Genomic DNA, 22,188 nt, shown 5'->3' with positions numbered 1-22,188 from the left:
TTAGGTCAGCAGAATACTCTTGACTTGAGCTGTGTACTTGTTGTAAATAGCAGAGTTATCTCTGGATTTACATCCAGAGATAACAGAGATGCTGGTCAAACACTGTCCTAGTCCTTATTAGGTGTCAGTAGATGAAAGCACTCTATTGGGGAAAGAAAGAGAACAGAGCAAAGGTGGGCAGTAATAGAGACTGAGTCATCAACCCAACTAGATAATAGAGGTGGTCTGAAACTGAAGAGACATACACTGTACTATCCCCATATTGATAGCCCAACCATGGTATAAAAATAAAAGCATTTCCCATCATTATCCACCACAACTCCTCTCCTTTGTTTTGGGATTTGCCTATATATTTATCTTTGGATTATTTCATTCTTTTCTAGAGCTCTTCTCTCCTCCAGTGCTGAAGGTATCTCCAGAGTTGGTCAATGATGGAGATAACATGACCCTGACATGTGACACAAATCTTACTGAGCCTAGACAGAGTACAGAGCTGCAGTATGTCTTCTACAGTAGATGGGAGGAACGTTCAGGGGTTCAGCTCTGATAATACATATGAGGTTCAGAAGGGATATTCTGGGTCATATACATGTGAGATACAAACACCAAACAGCAAGATAAAGAAGGAGAGTAAGACACTTCATGTACAAGGTGAGCAGTGTCTATTATCCAGTTGTGCCATTTATGTCCCCATTTCCACATTGTGGGACTATTAAAGGATTATCTTATCTATAATCTAATGATTCTGTCTCTACAGGATGGAAAGACTCTTCTCTAGTGATCATAATAGCTGGAAGTTTGTCGCTTTTAGTTCTCATCATCTTCATCATATTTACTTTCTTGTACGTTTACTTTCGACGCCGATCATCCAATAAGAACCATCAGCCAATGACAGGTAATAGAAAATTCCATCGTCATCCATTTTTAATTTCTATATTTCTTTATTAGAAGCTATTCACACTGCTAAAGCTACATCCAGAGGATTCAGTATTTAGCGGTCTGCCTCATAGATATGTAGTCATTGAGCAGGCACTATTAAGGGGATATGCCACAGAAAAATATTTCATCTCTAGCCATAAGATAGAGGATACATTGCTATTGGTGAAGGACTGAGAATGAACCACTGAGACCCCATCAATCCCGAGAACGGGCATGTTTTACCCCAGCTATGGCAACTGCAGCCACCTATCTCCGGCAGTCAATGGCAGTCATGGAGTACAGCACTATGGCTCTCTCATTGAAGTGAATGGTAGCGGGGTCCTGCCTATGTCCTCCAGGGATTTGGATGCCTTCTTCATTCACAGTGGGGATAAAATGTCCCCTGTTCTCAGGATTGGTGGGAATCTCAGTGACCAGACCTCCACTGACCATTAGGTTATTCTCTATCTTATGGGTAAAGGATTAATATATTTCATGCCCTAATCCCTTTATTGACCCACTAAATTGCCATTAGCTACAGAACATCCAATAGAAAAACATTTCACATTCTCTTTGGATCAAAAAAAAAGTGTTGGGATGAATTTTTATAATGTTACTGATCCCAATAACATCTCCACCTGTCTGCAGAGATCGCAACGTTCAACTCAATCATTTCCAGACATCTCAGACTTGAATGTCTTAGGCCAGCTTAGGTTGGAGATGACATGGATGACCTAGCAATGATTTATTACTAAAACTCCTAGTGAATATTTATTGGGTCTTTCCTTTTCAGCCACTGACAGTGAAGACTCTACTGAAGTTCATGTTAGTGATACGGATCTTGACAGGATTAGTAGGCCACAAAGTAAGTATTTCCAACTCATCCTTCTCCATATTCCTCCATCATCCATCTTGGAAGTAGATTGTCCATCCTTATGCCGGGCTGCTTTAACCATAGGGCCAACTGACTTGTTTTCTTTACCTCTGCCATCAGTAACCCTTAAGTGGCAAATCATTTTTTCGTGTTAACCATTTTTTGCAGCAGTGCATTTCTTTTTACATATACTGTCAGACCTGCAGTAACCCTTTGAGCTCCAAATATCATTTTTTTAGCCGACAGCATCAGTAGGGTTCACTGCATTGACAGGAATTTATTAACCCATCTATGCCATTTTTCTAGGTTCAAAGATATGCCACATCCCTCTTTATTCACCTCAGTTGCAAAAGTAGGTGGGTCAGGGGCAGAGTGTCCGGTGGGCCAGGTTGAGGACCCTTAAACCGAGATATTCATAATAAATTACTCCAGAAAACTGGAGTGAGTTACATAGGAAATCTATGGCAGTTCATGGTTGGAATTGATTTCTTTTGTGGTTCACGTCAGTGCAATTAAGTTATTAAGAGTCCAGAGCCTCATAATAGTTCAGGTGGATCCTTTATTAAGACTGATGTAGGAAACAACAACCTTAATAAATTCCCTCCCCCTTCCTCCAATGTCTTAGGCCAGATTAGCTTGGAGATGGTCTACATAACCTAACATTCATGTATTACTTTAAATCTAAGTTAATACTTGAAGACACTATTGAATTTACTTACCATGACTAATACCTTCCTTTATCATCCATCTTGAAACAGAGGTACATTGTATCCCTTGGCTGGACATACCAGATATTAGAATTAGGTGAACCCATTCATAATGAACTGGATTCAAGTCAACTCACAACAATTTTGGTTTAATTAGAGACCGAAACTTTTGCAAAATGTATCTTAGTCCATCTGGTAAAATGGTCACTGCCACATGTAACATTGGGAAGAAGAGCAAGAGAGAAGAGACATTTTTGGGAAATAATATCAGGGAGTGTACTAAGCCTCTGCACCTTGCACAGCAATAGGGGACAACCCAAAGATTGCTGTACTATGACTGAATTATAGCCAAGGACTCTGGAGCAGAGATTGGATAGATTTATATAATTTAGATAAATTGAGTCAGAGACATCACAGCAGTGGAGGGGGGGGAGAAGCTCTGCACTGTACTGTCCACATTCTTACATATACTCTGACTGGCCAGGTCACCCTTATTAGAATCCAGGCTATCATGCAGATGAAACATGTATAGAGTTGACATGGATAGAACACCCAAGAGACCATTTAGTTTATGCCGCCCCTATTGTGCCACTTGCTTGACTGCCAATAATCATCGTCACTCACATAGTGCAACTCCATTGGGTGAAGCGATGAGCATTACTATTTGTGTGTCACCTCCTATTTGTTACTACTCGGTGGTAGCTCTGCATAGACATTGGCTTTGTACACATCATCATTTAGTTGGCGGCGATACCACCATATATCTTACATTTCTTACACATTGGGGATATTAAGTAACTGTCCCTCATATGATGGGGGGATAGGGGGGTAAATAGGGGACTTCCCACCTTACTGGGGCTATTGCTTACCTACTTTTTAGTGTTGTTTAGCTAATACTGCCATTGTCATAGTAAGCTATGGTCAAATCAGATATAGAAGTTCTTATATCTTTTTGTTTTATTGCTCATTTTCTAGATCAGTTTCGAAAAGACAATAAAACTGTAAGTACTGCCAAGACTAAACTGGCAAAAAAATCCATGCTGAATATTCTGTGCCAATTGCATTATTTTAGGAGCTCTGCTTTTCATTCACAAAGCTCCAAGTGTCCTACTTAGAGATATACATGCTGGAAGCCTGCGGCCACCACTAGAGGCAGTATGGAGTTTACCCTTACATTTCTTCTGTGAAATTTGAACTGGGTAGATACTAATATGGAGTGGTTAAAAGTAGTTTATCCCTGACCTGGCATAGATCCATTAGTCTATGACCAGCCACAATATCAATGTATAGAATCTCCCATAAAATAATGCAAAAAAAATAAAAATAAAATAAAAAAATAAAAGTTCTATATCCCTCCTTTCCCTAGAATACATACAAAAGTAGAAAATGACTGTGATACTGTTAGGACTGTGCGGCAACTGCGTCCGAGGGGTTGGGTCACAGCCCATCTCTCTGTGGTAGCGTATTGCCGCCTGTCACTCCCTCCTTGTGCGGCAGTCAGGTTTAGCAAGGGTTAAAACCTCTTGCAGCCGGAGGGTGTGGTCAGGCTGTGACTGACAGTCGTGTCGACCAATCACCTCCGCCTTGGGCAGCTGGCTTGGCCGAAAGTGGACCGCCCTTTCCCTTTATAAAGAGGGAGGTTCCTCAGCCCGCTGCCCTAATGTCAATTCACAAATGCACTGTGTGTGCTCAGGATAGCTAGCTAGTTAGAAACTTTGTCAGGCAGAAGTGCAGTTCAGGTAGAACTCTAGTTCTTAAAACTTTAGTTGGTAGCTGCTTGGTGTGCCTCAGGAAGCCACTGTGTGCACACTAGCTAATTGTGGACAGTCTAGCACAGGAGTGCTGTCTAGACTGAGTCCTTGTGCGGCTGCTCTGACCTACACAGGCCGCTGTGATTGTACAGAGTGAACTAGGGTGTGTAGAGGGCTGGCAGTGGCGTTAAAGGGGTTGTCCCACGTCGCATACTCACCAGTCTTCGTTTCTATAAAATCTTCTGTCTTCCGGCTTTGTTGCGTCATTGGTGGGTGGGGTTACATATGCAAAGCCAAGCAGCGAGATGCTGCTGGCCCTGCGTGCACGCTCATAGATGGTGAGACAAGTCTAGCCTTCACAATGCGAATACAGACCCGACATCCGCCTCTCTCTCTATTACAGCGGATGCTAGGTCTGTATTTGCATTGTGAAGGCTAGACTGGTCTATGAGCGAGCACGCAGGGCCAGCAGCATCTCGCTGCTTGGCTTTGCATATGTGAATACAGACCCGGCATCCGCTGTAATAGAGAGGCGGATGCCAGGGAGTGTAGACAGATGCCTGCAACCTCACTATGCTTCTGCCCTGCATGAAGCCAGCAGCGGCAGAAGCGATTCCACCAGTCAGCCAGACTGAACTCCAAGTGGGGGAAGAAAAAACAGTCCTCATGCTCAGGGAAAGGGCAGACAGACAACCAAAACACCCCCTCCCGTTCCCCAGCAACTACTGCACCCAAAAACTCCGACCATTATAATTTTTGAAATTTTCCAGTAGCTACTGTGTGTCCCCCTTCCCCCTCCCCTAGGCTTATACTCGAGTCAATAAGTTTTCCCAGTTTCTTGTGGTAAAATTAGGGGCCTCGGCTTATATTCAGGTCGGCTTATACTTGAGTATATACGGTAGTTTAATGTCTTAAAGACATTATATAGCTTCCAAAAATTATCTGCAAATGCACCCACAGCAGTGCTAAATCCTCACTGTTCCCTTGTGCAGCCTTTACTTGGCTTTTTTTTTTACTTGCTGCTCCTTGTATCCCTGTTATTTACCTGCAGTGAATCTGTGGACAAACTACATTTTCCAGGATGCATCTGCCTGCTCTCACACTGTGTGTGCTGTTCACAGGGGAGAGGGGAGTGAGCATCCACACAAAACATCATATCATCATGTGACCTCAAATGTGGGAGGGATTTATTACCTGTGATTTTATTGGAGTGCAGAGCAGGCAGATGGATCATGGGAAATGTAGTTTGTTCACGGGGTCACTGCATGTAAATAACAATGATACAAGAATCAGCAAGTAAAATAAAGCCACATACGAGTATTTGCACATATTTAGAGACTGGACAACCCCTTTAACTATTCATTGATATCCATCCATTTCCAGTAAGTATCACTTAGTAAGACGCCTTATGCATGTAGTTTTATCTCTGTCTGGTTCTTTTGTCTGATACATTTGTTATATTTTTTCCATTAGAACGTCATCTATGCTGTAGTAAATGCCAAAACTAAAAGAAAAGCCAAGGAATCTCAAGAAACGTCTGCGACTGCAACAGAGATCTATCAGAATATCAACTGTCCTAGATATCATCTCCAGATGTGAGCAGCAAGAACAATGTGCACTTTATATATTATCTGCAGGTTCTTACAATATCGATGACCCATATGTTATTCTCTTATAATATATGGGGCATCTTATGGTAGATAATCACAGAAAAGCCCCTGTAACTTCTGTACGCTACCGCCATCTTCATGTCAACATCATCTTCTCGCCCTGTTATCCGGCTACTGTATATGAAGGATGCGCCAAACTAAAGAGGCTAAAGCTGGCCATACAAATAAGAAGAACTCTGTGGAAATGAACAGTTTTGGCCGTCTAAAAATATTACTACGAACAACTATTTGTGATGGCCAACGATAGACTCCTGTCTGCCAGACCTGTGATCCGTTGTCAGCAAAAATATGTGTGATCCAGTGCATCATTTGTCAACTGCTCAGAATCAAAGTATTTTTTATTTTATTTGCGCAGTGTTGATGGTGGGATCGTCTTTACTAGGTTGACACTTTTTCCAATAATATCAAAAAATTCCCTCATTGGGTAAATAATGATTATTGTAAGGAATCACAAGCAAAATAAATCAGATGCACCGGGGATCAGGATTAGTACAGGAAACTCCTTGCTACATTCCCTCCAATGACTCCAAACAGTGGTGTAACTACCGGGGTAGCAGCTGCCACAGGGCCCAGGACATTAAGGGCCGCTGTTTTTTTTTTTTTTTTCTTTTTTATAGGCCATTACTCCAGCCGGTAACGGGCCATATTTATTGACCGATCCTGGCAGGGGCTGGTATCAGTAAGTGACGCCACGGGCCCCACAAACACTATTATTATACTCGGGGGGTCTTTTAAGATCCCCGAGTATAATAATCGGAGGCCTGGCAGAAGTAAGGGAACAGTGTTACTTACCTCTCCGCACTCCGGACAGGCTTCGGCCTAGTTGTGCGACATATCTGACGTCACATGACCGGGTCATATGATGTCCCGACATCATTGAAAATGGCCGACACCACCGAGGACTGCAGCGGAGCCGGGGATAGGTAAGTAACGGTGTTTTTTATGTTTGTATCCCCTCTCGGTCTCTGATTATTATACTCTGTTCATGGGTGTCCACAGTGGGGCATAATACTGTGTGCAGAAACCTCTGTTGGATATAATACTGTGCAGGGTCCACTATGGGGGATAATAGAGTGCGCAGGAATGTTTGTGTGTGTGGGTGTGGGTGTGGGTGTGTGGGTGGGGGGGGGGGCAGTAGAGTTCTTCGGTGTCGGCTTTTAGAGGAGTTTTTTGAAACAAGAAGAAAAAAGCAGAAAATAGTAAAATATTACAAAAGAAAACTTATGGGACTTACCTATTGAATCTGTCACCAGTCCAGTGCTCTCTATTAGTGTTACTTACCTGATTGCAGTGATGACATCACACTTACAACATGTGAAAGTTTCAGCCAATCCCCAGCCTCAACACTAGACTGACCATGTGTAGAAAAGAAGATATACATGGCGGCCACCCTATAGATTTATTTCCACTATATTAATTCTTCCAATGTCTGGACAATGCACAGGACTGGCTTCAGGTTTGTGTGGGCCCTTGGGCAGCAAAGATCCCTTTTTGGAGTAACACATGTGTTTCAAAATTGGGTGATATTTTTGCTGAAGGAGACGTATTGGAGTGGAGTGTAATACAGTCTATTCCATACAAGTAGATACAACTTTTCGTTTTTTTCATTGAGGACTTGGTTTTGGCAGGACAAGTTGTATTTCACAATGACACCATTTATTATTCTGCAGGATGTCCTGAGAAGCTGGAAAAATATTGAGAATGGGTTGGAATTGGGAAAGACAATAGCAGTTGCGCCATTTTCTTCCAGGATTTGTTTTTAGTCCATTCCACATGTGCTAATAGTGACTGGTTCCCTCTATTTTGGGGGGCAGTAAGGTCATGGCGATACCAAATATATATAGAAAAATTACAAGTAAAATTTCTTTGCATCACCATATTCATGGGTGTCCACAGTGGGGCATAATACTGTGTGCAGAAACCTCTGTTGGATATAATACTGTGCAGGGGCCACTATGGGGGATAATAGAGTGCACAGGAATGTGTGTGTGTGTGTGTGTGTGTGTGTGTGTGTGTGTGTGTGTGGGCAGTAGAGTTCTTCGGCGGGGGGGGGGGGGGGGGGCATGTCAAAAGCTCACCACAGGGTCCCACCATTCCTAGTTACACCACTGACTCCAGACGTTCCTAACTGCAAGATGGCTACCCCATCAATCTGTGTAATAAGCGGAGGCTCAGAGGAAGTGCAGAAACATAGTAACAAAATGCTAAGAACCAAAAAGAAAGCTCCAAGGAGTTAAGACCTAAAGGGAAATGAGTCATTTGACAATTTGCTTGTAACGATCAAACTTTCTGTAATTTTTTTTTTTTTTCAAGTCATCATCGTCAGTTAGAGATAGTTACATGTGACACATGATACACAATATATCCCTGTGAGGAAATGTTATTAAAAAAAAGAGGACTTTCACACTATAGAAACAAGAACTACAGATTATTTTTTTGTGGCGACACTCTGAATCCTGCTTGGAATTCACCGAGAATGAAAGTCAGAAAACAAACTGTCCGGCAAGACAATACAGATATTTCAGCTTCTCATGAATTTCAGGCATCCTTTAAGAAGCTTCTCTCAACACAACCTGGTTTTGTAGCATACTATCTATTGTAGTGATATTGTGTTGAATTAGTCTCAAAACAAATTGGACTCCTTAACTAACGTGGATATCATCAATATGTTTTCTCATTATGACTCAAACTATGAAAAGATATACAGAATGTGCAGCTCATTATGTCTACAATTCCCCTGTATGATCCATGATGTCTTATAGGAGCCGCCATCAGACCTGCGGTGACCTTCACTCCAGACTACAAGAAGATCTTTCCATCAGAGCAGATAACAATGACCTGTGATGTGGGATTTACTGTCACTGGCCTAGAAGTAGAGGACGTTCCCTTGTCACTGGCCTAGTGAAGAAGACAATCGCTTGTCTCTTTCGAAGTAGGGTTCCAACCCATAATTCCAACCAATGAGAAGACTTTGTAGATAAAATTAGTTGGAAATGTGAAAAATATAAATTTTGTACATCTTGAGTTGTTGATGGGAAACTTTGCACTTAGTTATATAATATTTCTGTACACTTTCTCGTTCTCCTATCAAAGCCAAGACCTCACCGCACAGGGAAGGAAAGGGTTAAGCTATGGCTCACAATTACTGTATATGGCCGCTATAGCTCTCAGGAAATGGTTGGGATGTGAAATATATCAGAGATGTGTGAATATCACACTATAGAATAAGGAACCGCTGACCAAGTCTTACTGTATTGTGAACCATAAGGATCAGCGTACAGAGGAAGCAGCGGCCATTGTTGTCAGGCCGAGCTGAGAAGCGCCAATGCTTTTAGAGGAGTTTTTTGAAACGAGGAGAAAAAAGCAGCAAATAGTAAAATATTACAAAAGAGAACTTATGGGACCTACCTATTGCATCTGTCACCAGTCCAGTGCTCTCTATTAGTGTTACTTACCTGACTGCAGTGATGACATCACACTGACAGCATGTGAAAGCTTCAGCCAATCCCCAGCCTCAACACTAGACTGGCCATTGTAGAAAACAAGATATACATGGCGGCCACCCTATAGATTTATTTCCAGTAAAATAATTCTTCCAGATAAATGTCTGGACAATGCACAGGACTGGCTTCAGGTTTGTGTGGGCCCTTGGGCAGCAAAGATCCCTTTTTGGAGTAACTTATGTGTTTCGAAATTGGGTGATTTTTTGCTGAAGTAGACGTATTGGAGTGGAGTGTAATACAGTCTATTCCATACAACTAGATACAACCTGTTCAGACATTGGAAAGTGTGAAGGATACCGCCTCACCAAAGTCACTTTGGCACACCTGGCGACCATCCTTCTTCCTTACTTTCCACTCACCCCGCGAGTGTGTCATGGTCTTATAGGTTTCCCCGACCACTATCATGATGGTCCAGGGAACCCAGCCATTTCTAGCTGGCAACAGGTCCGTACGTTACCCAGCTGCCAAGTGAGCCCTCTCAGGAGCTCGGGGCCCCGTTACTTGCCCAGGTAAGCCAGGTGCTGTATGGCAATATTAATTCTGTGGAACAAAAAAATAGGTCATCTTACCCCTCCTTTATCCGGGATGTGGTGCATGGTGTCATGACCTGGTTGTTTGTATATGTTGGTATGTGTGTCAGCTGGGGATTGGTCCGGGCTCCTGTGTTCTGCTGGTGGTTGCTTTGCCACTGGACCATCTGGTTTGGTATTGGGGTCAGTCCTCTTAGCATACTTGAGGTTCCAGGAATCGAACCTCAGGTGTTTAATATTGCCATCATCCTATGGGAGGATTCTGGGGCCTTTTTAAGGAAGAGGGCTGGCCCCACATGTTGCCAGTTTTCGTGGTTTACACCTTAGGATTCTTGGCTCTAGGAGGAGGATTGTTTTGGTGAAAGTTCCTACTGATTAGGAAGTGGTGTGAAAGTTGCCTGTGGTGTGTATCTGGTTTGTTTCCTCACACGTCATCTCCACCCTATCCTTCTGCTCTGTTTGCCTGGCACTTTCTTTTGGGTTCCAGTGTTCTCCCAGTCCTGTGTTTACCCTTTCCTCCCCTCTCCACTGTCCCTCTCCTCATTTTCTTGTTTTGTATTGTGTTGTGCTGCGTGTCCGTTGTCCAGCACCTCCCATCCCGTTTGTCTGTCTTCAGCTGCACCTGGATTTCTGTAGGGGTGACCACCTTAGAAACCCCAGTCCCTAGCTCTCCTATAGCTCTTGCCCTATCTGTCTGCTAGGTTTTCGTGCTAGAGAGCCAGGAGTTGTCGGGGCCAAGACTATCTTGGGGACAGCTGACCACCACCCGTAGGCAGGGCCTAGCTAGCCACCGTAGTGCCAGGGATAGTCTCCCTCCCCTGTTTCCTTAGCGGTGCAACCTGCAATCCGGAATCTGGGTCTGGACCCAGACACGATCGTAACACATGGGCAGTCTTGAGTGGAAAAGTCCACAGCAGAATCTAAAAAAGAAAAATAAATTCTGGCGTACAAGGAAGTCCAAGTAAAATTGTGTTTAGGAATCATTAAAAAAATTTTATTGAACAGAACTGAAGACCTAACAGTAGGGTTGAGCCGATCTTGACTTTTCAGGATCGATTTTAAAATCTGATTTCTGATCATTTTTCATTCGAACCCGATCTCGATCCCAATGCAAGTCAATGGGATTTTTTTACTAATCGGAGATCGGATTTTAAAAGCAATCCTATTCACTATACAGCATGGAATCTAACAAATGAACGCTTTAATTGTTAGAATCCATGCTGTGTAGTGAATCACTAAGTAGCCAGAGGATTTATTCTTAATCCTCTGGCTACATAGTCCCCCCTGGTGTCCACTTACCTGCAGAGATGGCTGCTCCGCTGTTCTCCTTCTTCTTTGCCTCACTGCCGCTCCACGCTGCTCTTCGCACCTTGATGCCCGCTGTCTCCCAGATTAGGAGAGTGTGGGCGGGTACTGGGAGGGGAGACATCACGTCTCCCCGCCCTGTACCCACCCACACTCTCCTAAGCCACAAGCCCCGCCTTCCTAGCTCTTTAAACACTAACCTGGGAGGCGAGAAGAGCAGCATGGAGCAGCAGCGAGGCGAAGAAGAAGGAGGGCACCGGAGCAGCCATCTCTGCAGGTAAGTAGCTACTAGAGATGATAGTTTAGTCTCCCATTAGAATGAATGGAGGCAGCCGGTGCGCAGAGGGTTAAGGCTGTGTGCCAGATTCTTCCATTCATTCCTATGGAACCGCAGCAGAGCCTTCACACTGAGTATACACTCCACTCAGAATGAGCGGAGCGTATACTCAGTGTGAAGGCTAAGCAAAGCATTGTGGGAAATCGTACTGATCTCGATCCCACCTAAAAAGATCATGTTTGGAATTCCTATCGCGATCATGAAATTTTCTCGATCGCCGATCGGAATCCGATCTTTTCCGAACTACCTAACAGCTTGCAGCTTTTGGGGGAAAAAAAAACAAAACAAAACTCAATAATGTTACACCATTAGTACTAAGCACAAGTTTCCAGACTGGGAATCTCAATTTATAGCTTCTTGTTGTCCTGAAGATTCCTGGTGACTGTTGTAGGTGGCTGCGGATAAGCCTGTGTATAGTGACACTGTTGGTAGGGTGACGGGGTAATTGTTCTTACTTCTGAGCTTCCCATTTATGCTGCAGCCAAACTGCGACATTTAAGCCACGTGAGCCCCAGCCTTGGGATGTTTTCTGCCAGATGTTTTTGGTGCAGGCATGAACAATAAAGGGTCATAGCTAGAGATAGTTCCTGCAAGATTGTTCTGACAATTTCTTTGTCTGATTTTCCATTTACTGATCTTGTCTCTGTTTTTGATCCTTTTCTGCCGACCACCCACCTGTTCCTGACCTGTGTACTTGAGCTGCCTGCCCTTAGCCTGTCTATGGCTTTGGCACCCACCTACCCATCTCGTACAAGATGTTCCAGCACTAATAACGCGTTTCAGGCTCGCCCTACTGCAGACACATTACAATATATTAAGAACTATGTATTTTCAGTTCTCTTTCCCTCCTTTTGGTAAACCTACAGAACGATACTGACACAAACCAACTTCTCTTTTTAGACGCGGCAGCATATAGTATATTGTCAGTGTAGTGCACCATAGTATATAGCACTTAGTATTAGTTATTATATGACCACACACCGTATCAATGTAGAGATGTCACAGGAAGTATCACACAGGGCTTCATATCACTGACAATGCAGATGATGGTCAAGTTCACACCTATTTAGAGAAGAATTATAACCTATTTCCCCTATTTCGTCCGGCCCTTCTTCTAACTTGTAGAACATTTCTGAACAGAAACCAACTTGTCTTGTTAGTCTGGACAGCATTGTCTCCATCCATCATGTCCACAGAGATGTCCATCTTATTCCTCGGTAAGTACAATGATCTTCATGTCTTACTCAAATTTTACTCCTCATCTTTCAAAGCCGTATGAGGACTTGGTTTTGGCAGGACCTGTTGTATTTCACAATGACACAATTTATTATTCTGGGAAGCTGGAAAAATATTCAGAATGGGTTGGAATTGGGAAAGACAATAGCAGTTGCGCCATTTTCTTCCAGGCTTTGTTTTTAGTCCATTCCACGTGTGCTAATAGTGACCGGTTCCCTGTATTCTGGGGGGCAGTAAGGTCATGGCAATATCAAATATATATAGAAAAATTTCAAGTAAAATTTCTTTGCATCACCATATTCTGACATCCATAACTTGATATATTTTGGTATACAGAGCTGTGTACGGCCTCTTCTTTGTAGGATAAGTTGTCGTTTTCTGGGAAGTCTGACTCTGATCACTTTTTATTCCATATATTTTGGGAGACGAGGCAGCAAAAAAAAATCTATGACCATTTAGAAATTTTGAAAACCAACAAAAAGTGAACTAGATTCACAAAAAAAAACCCGGGTGGGCGCACAATCCCTTGTGGGTGGAATGATTGAATACGCAACGGTTTATTGAAGGACAATTGTAAGAGTAGATAACGCGTTTCGGGGCCTTTGGGCTACAAAGCCCACCCCTTCATCAGATCTTGTTCAAATCAAAGTCCAGAGTCAGATCTATCATTTAGAAATTTTGATTCTTTTTTTTTCTGCTACAGTTTTTACTGTGCGGGATATGTAATATTATATTTTATCAGGTATCGCCATATCTAAAAATGCGCTAACTTGTTTATTTTAGATTTGGTTTATATTATATGTAAATTAGGGAAAGGGGCGCAGTTAGAATTTTTAAATTTTAACTTTAACAATTTTTTAATTTTCTAAATATTTAAATGTAACAATTTTGTACTTTTCAAAGCTGTTAATATTTTTAGTCTCCCCAGTGGATTTGAATTAGTAATGATTATATTGTTTATACCATAGACTCCAATATTACAGTACTACGGTATTGCAGGCTATGGGAAATTGTCTATGCCACAGACAAGGCTCTATAGTAACATAGAACTGGAAATCTTCAGAATCTTCCAACTGGCAACTGAACAATACAGGAGTTGTTTGGTCCCCCAGAGTTAACGTAAAAATGGAACAGCCTCGCCGATGCCATGGTCTATCTGGTGAATGTCTATACACTACATATAGAGCGTAAGGTATACTATAGACAATCTAAATGTTTCCAGGAATTGCTGATTATTCCTGTACATCAGCTTCAGAAAATTTTAGCCCATTCCTCGATACAAAAAAAGCGGCTTCAATTCTCTTATGTTGGCGGATTTGCTCCCATGAACTGCTCACATCAGGTCTTTCCACAAGATTTCTGATCCGGACTATGACTGTAGCGTTATTCTTCTCTAGTAGAGATGAGCGAACAGTGTTCTATCGAACTCATGTTCGATCGGATATTAGGCTGTTCGGCATGTTCGAATCGAATCGAACACCGCGTGGTAAAGTGCGCCATTACTCGATTCCCCTCCCACCTTCCCTGGCGCCTTTTTTGCTCCAATAACAGCGCAGGGTAGGTGGGACAGGAACTACGACACCGGTGACGTTGAAAAAAGTAGGCAAAACCCATTGGCTGCCGAAAACATGTGACCTCTAATTTAAAAGAACAGCGACGCCCAGCTTCGCGTCATTCTGAGCTTGCAATTCACCGAGGACGGAGGTTTCCGTCCAGCTAGCTAGGGCTTAGATTCTGGGTAGGCAGGGACAGGCTAGGATAGGAAGGAGAAGACAACCAACAGCTCTTGTAAGAGCTAAATTCCAGGGAGAAGCTTGTCAGTGTAACGTGGCACTGACGGGCTCAATCGCCGCAACCCAGCTTTCCCAGGATCCTGAATGGAATACACTGTCAGTGTATTCCCGTATACCCGATATATACCCCGATACCCGTTCCAACGGTGTGCCCCCCCACCTTCACCCCAGAAATACCCTGCAAGTCCCCTAGCAATAGAATTGGGGCTATATACACCCACAATTTTTACTACTGGTATACAGTGCCATTGTCTGACTGGGAATTCAAAGAATATATTGGGAATACAAATACCCTCATTTCTTGCTACTGCCATATAATGCCAGTGTCTGACTGGGAATTCAAAGAATATATTGGGGTTACGTGCACCCACAATTTTTACTACTGGTATACAGTGCCATTGTCTGACTGGGAATTCAAAGAATATATTGGGGTTATAAATACCCTCATTTCTTGCTACTGCCATATAGTGCCAGTTTCTGACTGGTAATTCAAAGAATATATTGGGGTTACGTGCACCCACAATTTTTACTACTGGTATACAGTGCCATTGTCTGACTGGGAATTCAAAGAGTATATTGGGAATACAAATACCCTCATTTCTTGCTACTGCCATATAGTGCCAGTTTCTGACTGGGAATTCAAAGAATATATTGGGGTTACGTGCACCCACAATTTTTACTACTGGTATACAGTGCCATTGTCTGACTGGGAATTCAAAGAGTATATTGGGAATACAAATACCCTCATTTCTTGCTACTGCCATATAGTGCCAGTTTCTGACTGGGAATTCAAAGAATATATTGGGGTTACGTGCACCCACAATTTTTACTACTGGTATACAGTGCCATTGTCTGACTGGGAATTCAAAGAATATATTGGGGTTACGTGCACCCACAATTTTTACTACTGGTATACAGTGCCATTGTCTGACTGGGAATTCAAAGAATATATTGGGGTTACTTGCACCCACAATTTTTACTACTGGTATACAGTGCCAATTTCTAACTAGGAATTCAAAATGCGCAAGGCTCCCGGAAAGGGACGTGGACGAGGCCGTGGGCGAGGTCGGGGGAATGGTTCTGGGGAGCAAGGTAGCAGTGAAGCCACAGGGCGTCCCGTGCCTACTCCTGTGGGGCAGCAAGCATTGCGCCACTCCACAGTGCCAGGGTTGCTTGCCACATTAACTAAACTGCAGGGTACAAACCTTAGTAGGCCCGAGAACCAGGAACAGGTCTTGCAATGGCTGTCAGAGAACGCTTACAGCACATTGTCCAGCAGCCAGTCAGACTCTGCCTCCTCTCCTCCTATTACCCAACAGTCTTGTCTTCCTTCCTCCCAAAATTCCGAAGCTTTACAGAACAATAACCCAAACTGTCCCTGCTCCCCAGAGCTGTTCTCCGCTCCTTTCATTGTCCCTCAACCTGCCTCTCCACGTCACGATTCCACGAACCTAACAGAGGAGCATCTGTGTCCAGATGCTCAAACACTAGAGTCTCCTCCATCTCCGTTCGATTTGGTGGTGGATGACCAGCAACCCACCCTCATCGACGATGATGTGACGCAGTTGCCGTCAGGGCATCCAGTTGACCGGCGCATTGTGCGGGAGGAGGAGATGAGACAGGAGTTGGAAGAGGAAGTGGTGGATGATGAGGACACTGACCCGACCTGGACAGGGGGGATGTCAAGCGGGGAAAGTAGTGTGGATGTTGAGGCAGGTGCAGCACCAAAAAGGGTAGCTAGAGGCAGAGGCAGAGGTCAGCAGCTTAGGCGAAGCCAGGCCACACCCGGAATCTCCCAAGATGTTCCAGTTCGTACCCAGCCCCGAAAAACTCCCACCTCGAGGGCACGTTTCTCGAAGGTGTGGAGTTTTTTCAAGGAATGCGCCGAGGACAGATATAGTGTTGTCTGCACAATTTGCCTCTCGAAATTGATTAGGGGCTCTGAGAAGAGCAACCTGTCCACCACTTCAATGCGCCGTCATTTGGAATCCAAGCACTGGAATCAGTGGCAGGCAGCAACGGCAGGACAAAGGCCGCCTGCCGTTCACGCCACTGCCACTGCCTCTGCCACTGCCTCTGCCACTGCCACTGCTGACTGTGCTGGCGATGCACTCCAGAGGACGAGCCAGGACACCACTTCATCTGCCTCCGCCACTTTGTTGACTTCTACCTCATCCTCCCCTGGTCCTGTCTTATCTCCTTCTCCTGCACCATCAAAGGCACCATCAGGCGTTTCTTTACAACAACCCACCATCTCTCAGACATTGGAGCGGCGGCAGAAATACACTGCTAACCACCCACACGCGCAAGCCTTGAACGCCAACATCGCTAAACTGCTGGCCCAGGAGATGTTGGCGTTCCGGCTTGTTGAAACTCCCGCCTTCCTGGACCTGATGGCAACTGCGGCACCTCGCTATGCCGTCCCTAGCCGTCACTACTTCTCCCGGTGTGCCGTCCCCGCCTTGCACCAGCACGTGTCACTCAACATCAGGCGGGCCCTTAGTTCCGCGCTTTGCACAAAGGTCCACTTGACCACCGACGCGTGGACAAGTGCATGCGGACAGGGACGCTACATTTCACTGACGGCACACTGGGTGAATGTAGTTGAGGCTGGGACTGCTTCCCAAACTGGCCCGGTGTACCTCGTCTCCCCGCCTAACATTCCTGGCAGGGACACGAGAAGAACACCCCCCTCCTCCTCCTCCTCTACCGCCTCCTCCTCCGCCACCGCCTCCTCCTCCGCCACCGCCTCCTCCTCCGCTGTTAGATTGACCCCAGCTACGAGTTGGAAACGTTGCAGCACTGGCGTTGGTAGACGTCAGCAGGCTGTGCTGAAGCTGATCAGCTTGGGGGACAGACAGCACACTGCCTCCGAGGTGAGGGATGCCCTCCTCGATGAGACGGCAATATGGTTTGAGCCGCTGCACCTGGGCCCAGGCATGGTCGTTTGTGATAACGGCCGGAACCTGGTAGCAGCTCTGGAGCTTGCCGGACTCCAACATGTTCCATGCCTGGCCCACGTCTTCAACCTAGTGGTGCAACGTTTCCTAAAGAGCTACCCCAATGTTCCAGAGCTACTGGTGAAAGTGCGGCGCATGTGCGCCCACTTTCGCAAGTCGACAGTAGCCGCTGCTAGCTTAAAATCTCTCCAGCAACGCCTGCATGTGCCACAACACCGGCTTTTGTGCGACGTCCCCACACGCTGGAACTCAACGTTTCAGATGTTGAATAGAGTGGTTGAGCAGCAGAGACCTTTGATGGAATACCAGCTACAAAACCCTAGGGTGCCACAAAGTCAGCTGCCTCAGTTTCACATCCATGAGTGGCCATGGATGAGAGACCTTTGTGACATCCTACGGGTCTTTGAGGAGTCCACAAGGAGGGTGAGCTCTGAGGATGCGATGGTGAGCCTTACAATCCCGCTCTTGTGTGTTCTGAGAGAATCCCTGATTGACATCAGGGATAACTCAGATCACACAGAGGAGTTAGGGATAGCATCCGATCCGTCACAGCTGGAGAGTAGGTCCACACATCTGTCCGCTTCACTGCGTTTAATGGAGGAGGAGGAGGAGGAGGAGGAGGAAGAAGAGTTGTCCGATGATGTGATGGTGATACAGGAGGCTTCCGGGCAACTTCGAATCGTCCCATTGTTGCAGCGCGGATGGGTAGACATGGAGGATGAGGAGGAAATGGAGATTGAACTTTCCGGTGGGGCCAGAGGAGTCATGCCAACTAACACTGTGGCAGACATGGCTGAGTTCATGTTGGGGTGCTTTACAACCGACAAGCGTATTGTCAAAATCATGGAGGACAACCAGTACTGGATCTTTGCTATCCTTGACCCCCGGTATAAAAACAACATCTCGTCTTTTATTCCGGTAGAGGGGAGGGCCAATCGCATCAATGCTTGCCACAGGCAATTGGTGCAGAATATGATGGAGATGTTTCCAGCATGTGACGTTGGCGGCAGGGAGGGCAGTTCCTCCAGTAGGCAACCAAGTTCTCACCGGTCCACACAAACGAGGGGCACACTGTCTAAGGTCTGGGACACCTTGATGGCACCCCCTCGCCAAAGTGCCGCCACGGAGGGTCCTAGTGTCACCAGGCGTGAGAAGTATAGGCGCATGTTGCGGGAATACCTTTCCGACCACAGCCCTGTCCTCTCCGACCCCTCTGCGCCCTACACGTATTGGGTGTCGAAGTTGGACCTGTGGCTTGAACTTGCCCTATATGCCTTGGAGGTGCTGTCCTGTCCTGCCGCCAGCGTCCTATCTGAGAGGGTGTTCAGTGCAGCCGGTGGCATCATCACTGACAAGCGCACCCGTCTGTCAGCTGAGAGTGCCGACCGGCTCACTTTGATAAAAATGAACCACCACTGGATAGAGCCTTCATTTTTGTGCCCACCTGTGTAAAGCACCCCAACATGAAACTCCATGTCTGTACTCAACCTCTCCAATTCCTCCGCATCCTCATACTCATCCACCATAAGCGTTGCACAATTCTGCTAATACTAGGCTCCCTCCACCCTGATTTCCCCCAACTCTGCTGGTTAGAGGCTCCCTCCACCCTGATTTCCACCAACTCTGCTGGTTAGAGGCTCCCTCCACCCTGCTTTCCCACAACTCTGCTGGTTAGAGGCTCCCTCCACCCTGCTTTCCCACAACTCTGCTGGTTAGAGGCTCCCTCCACCCTGCTTTCCCACAACTCTGCTGGTTAGAGGCTCCCTCCACCCTGCTTTCCCACAACTCTGCTGGTTAGAGGCTCCCTCCACCCTGATTTCCACCAACTCTGCTGGTTAGAGGCTCCCTCCACCCTGCTTTCCCACAACTCTGCTGGTTAGAGGCTCCCTCCACCCTGATTTCCACCAACTCTGCTGGTTAGAGGCTCCCTCCACCATGAATTGGTCCAAACTGGGCTGTTTAGCGGCTCCCTCCACCATGAATTGGTCCAAACTGGGGTTTTTAGAGGCTCCCTCCACCATGAATTGGTCCAAACTGGGCTGTTTAGAGGCTCCCTCCACCATGAATTGGTCCAAACTGGGGTTTTTAGAGGCTCCCTCCACCATGAATTGGTCCAAACTGGGCTGGTTAGAGGCTCCCTCCACCATGAATTTGCCCAAACTGGCCTGTTTAGAGGCTCCCTCCACCATGAATTTGCCCAAACTGGCCTGTTTAGAGGCTCCCTCCACCATGAATTGGTCCAAACTGGGGTTTTTAGAGGCTCTCTCCACCATGAATTGGTCCAAACTGGGCTGTTTAGAGGCTCCCTCCATCATGAATTGGTCCAAACTGGGGTTTTTAGAGGCTCCCTCCACCATGAATTGGTCCAAACTGGGGTTTTTAGAGGCTCCCTCCACCATGAATTGGTCCAAACTGGGGTTTTTAGAGGCTCCCTCCACCATGAATTGGTCCAAACTGGGGTTTTTATAGGCTCCCTCCACCATGAATTGGTCCAAACTGGGGTTTTTAGAGGCTCCCTCCACCATGAATTTGCCCAAACTGGGCTGTTTAGAGGCTCCCTCCACCATGAATTTGCCCAAACTGGGCTGTTTAGAGGCTCCCTCCACCATGAATTGGTCCAAACTGGGGTTTTTAGAGGCTCCCTCCACCATGAATTGGTCCAAACTGGGCTGTTTAGAGGCTCCCTGGACCATGAGTTGGTCCAAACTGGGGTTTTTAGAGGCTCCCTCCACCATGAATTGGTCCAAACTGGGCTGGTTAGAGGCTCCCTCCACCATGAATTTGCCCAAACTGGGCTGTTTAGAGGCTCCCTCCACCATGAATTTGCCCAAACTGGCCTGTTTAGAGGCTCCCTCCACCATGAATTGGTCCAAACTGGGCTGGTTAGAGGCTCCCTCCACCATGAATTTGCCCAAACTGGGCTGTTTAGAGGCTCCCTCCACCATGAATTTGCCCAAACTGGCCTGTTTAGAGGCTCCCTCCACCATGAATTGGTCCAAACTGGGGTTTTTAGAGGCTCTCTCCACCATGAATTGGTCCAAACTGGGCTGTTTAGAGGCTCCCTCCATCATGAATTGGTCCAAACTGGGGTTTTTAGAGGCTCCCTCCACCATGAATTGGTCCAAACTGGGGTTTTTAGAGGCTCCCTCCACCATGAATTGGTCCAAACTGGGCTGGTTAGAGGCTCCCTCCACCATGAATTTGCCCAAACTGGCCTGTTTAGAGGCTCCCTCCACCATGAATTTGCCCAAACTGGCCTGTTTAGAGGCTCCCTCCACCATGAATTGGTCCAAACTGGGGTTTTTAGAGGCTCCCTCCACCATGAATTGGTCCAAACTGGGGGTTTTTAGAGGCTCCCTCCACCATGAATTTGCCCAAACTGGGCTGTTTAGAGGCTCCCTCCACCATGAATTGGTCCAAACTGGGGTTTTTAGAGGCTCCCTCCACCATGAATTGGTCCAAACTGGGGTTTTTAGAGGCTCCCTCCACCATGAATTGGTCCAAACTGGGGGTTTTTAGAGGCTCCCTCCACCATGAATTTGCCCAAACTGGGCTGTTTAGAGGCTCCCTCCACCATGAATTGGTCCAAACTGGGGTTTTTAGAGGCTCCCTCCACCATGAATTGGTCCAAACTGGGGTTTTTAGAGGCTCCCTCCACCATGAATTGGTCCAAACTGGGCTGTTTAGAGGCTCCCTCCACCATGAATTTGCCCAAACTGGCCTGTTTAGAGGCTCCCTCCACCATGAATTGGTCCAAACTGGGGTTTTTAGAGGCTCTCTCCACCATGAATTGGTCCAAACTGGGGTTTTTAGAGGCTCCCTCCAGCATGAATTGGTCCAAACTGGGGTTTTTAGAGGCTCCCTCCACCATGAATTGGTCCAAACTGGGCTTTTTAGAGGCTCCCTCCACCATGAATTGGTCCAAACTGGGGTTTTTAGAGGCTCCCTCCACCATGAATTGGTCCAAACTGGGGTTTTTAGAGGCTCCCTCCACCATGAATTTGCCCAAACTGAGCTGTTTAGAGGCTCCCTCCACCATGAATTGGTCCAAACTGGGGTTTTTAGAGGCTCCCTCCACCATGAATTGGTCCAAACTGGGGGTTTTTAGAGGCTCCCTCCACCATGAATTTGCCCAAACTGGGCTGTTTAGAGGCTCCCTCCATCATGAATTGGTCCAAACTGGGGTTTTTAGAGGCTCCCTCCACCATGAATTTGCCCAAACTGGCCTGTTTAGAGGCTCCCTCCACCATGAATTGGTCCAAACTGGGGTTTTTAGAGGCTCCCTCCACCATGAATTGGTCCAAACTGGGCTGTTTAGAGGCTCCCTCCACCATGAATTTGTCCAAACTGGGGTTTTTAGAGGCTCCCTCCACCATGAATTGGTCCAAACTGGGCTGTTTAGAGGCTCCCTCCACCATGAATTGGTCCAAACTGGGGTTTTTAGAGGCTCCCTCCACCATGAATTGGTCCAAACTGGGGTTTTTAGAGGCTCCCTCCACCATGAATTGGTCCAAACTGGGGTTTTTAGAGGCTCCCTCCACCATGAATTTGCCCAAACTCTGCTGGTTAGAGGCTCAATCCACCCTGATTTTCAAAACAAATGT

At 46.0% G+C, this 22,188-nt stretch overlaps 1 protein-coding gene across 1 annotated transcript in view; it reads left to right on the top strand.

Moving 5' to 3' along the window:
• The window catches only part of LOC142213422 (Fc receptor-like protein 5), a 126,976-nt gene that overhangs the window by 65,722 nt on the left and 39,066 nt on the right, over positions 1-22,188 (top strand). The window lies entirely within an intron of this gene.

Source organism: Leptodactylus fuscus, chromosome 7, assembly GCF_031893055.1.
Source record: "Leptodactylus fuscus isolate aLepFus1 chromosome 7, aLepFus1.hap2, whole genome shotgun sequence".
Lineage (NCBI taxonomy): Eukaryota > Metazoa > Chordata > Amphibia > Anura > Leptodactylidae > Leptodactylus > Leptodactylus fuscus.
The sequence above is the reverse complement of the archived record's forward strand: the minus strand, read 5'-3'. Positions and strand labels throughout refer to the sequence as shown.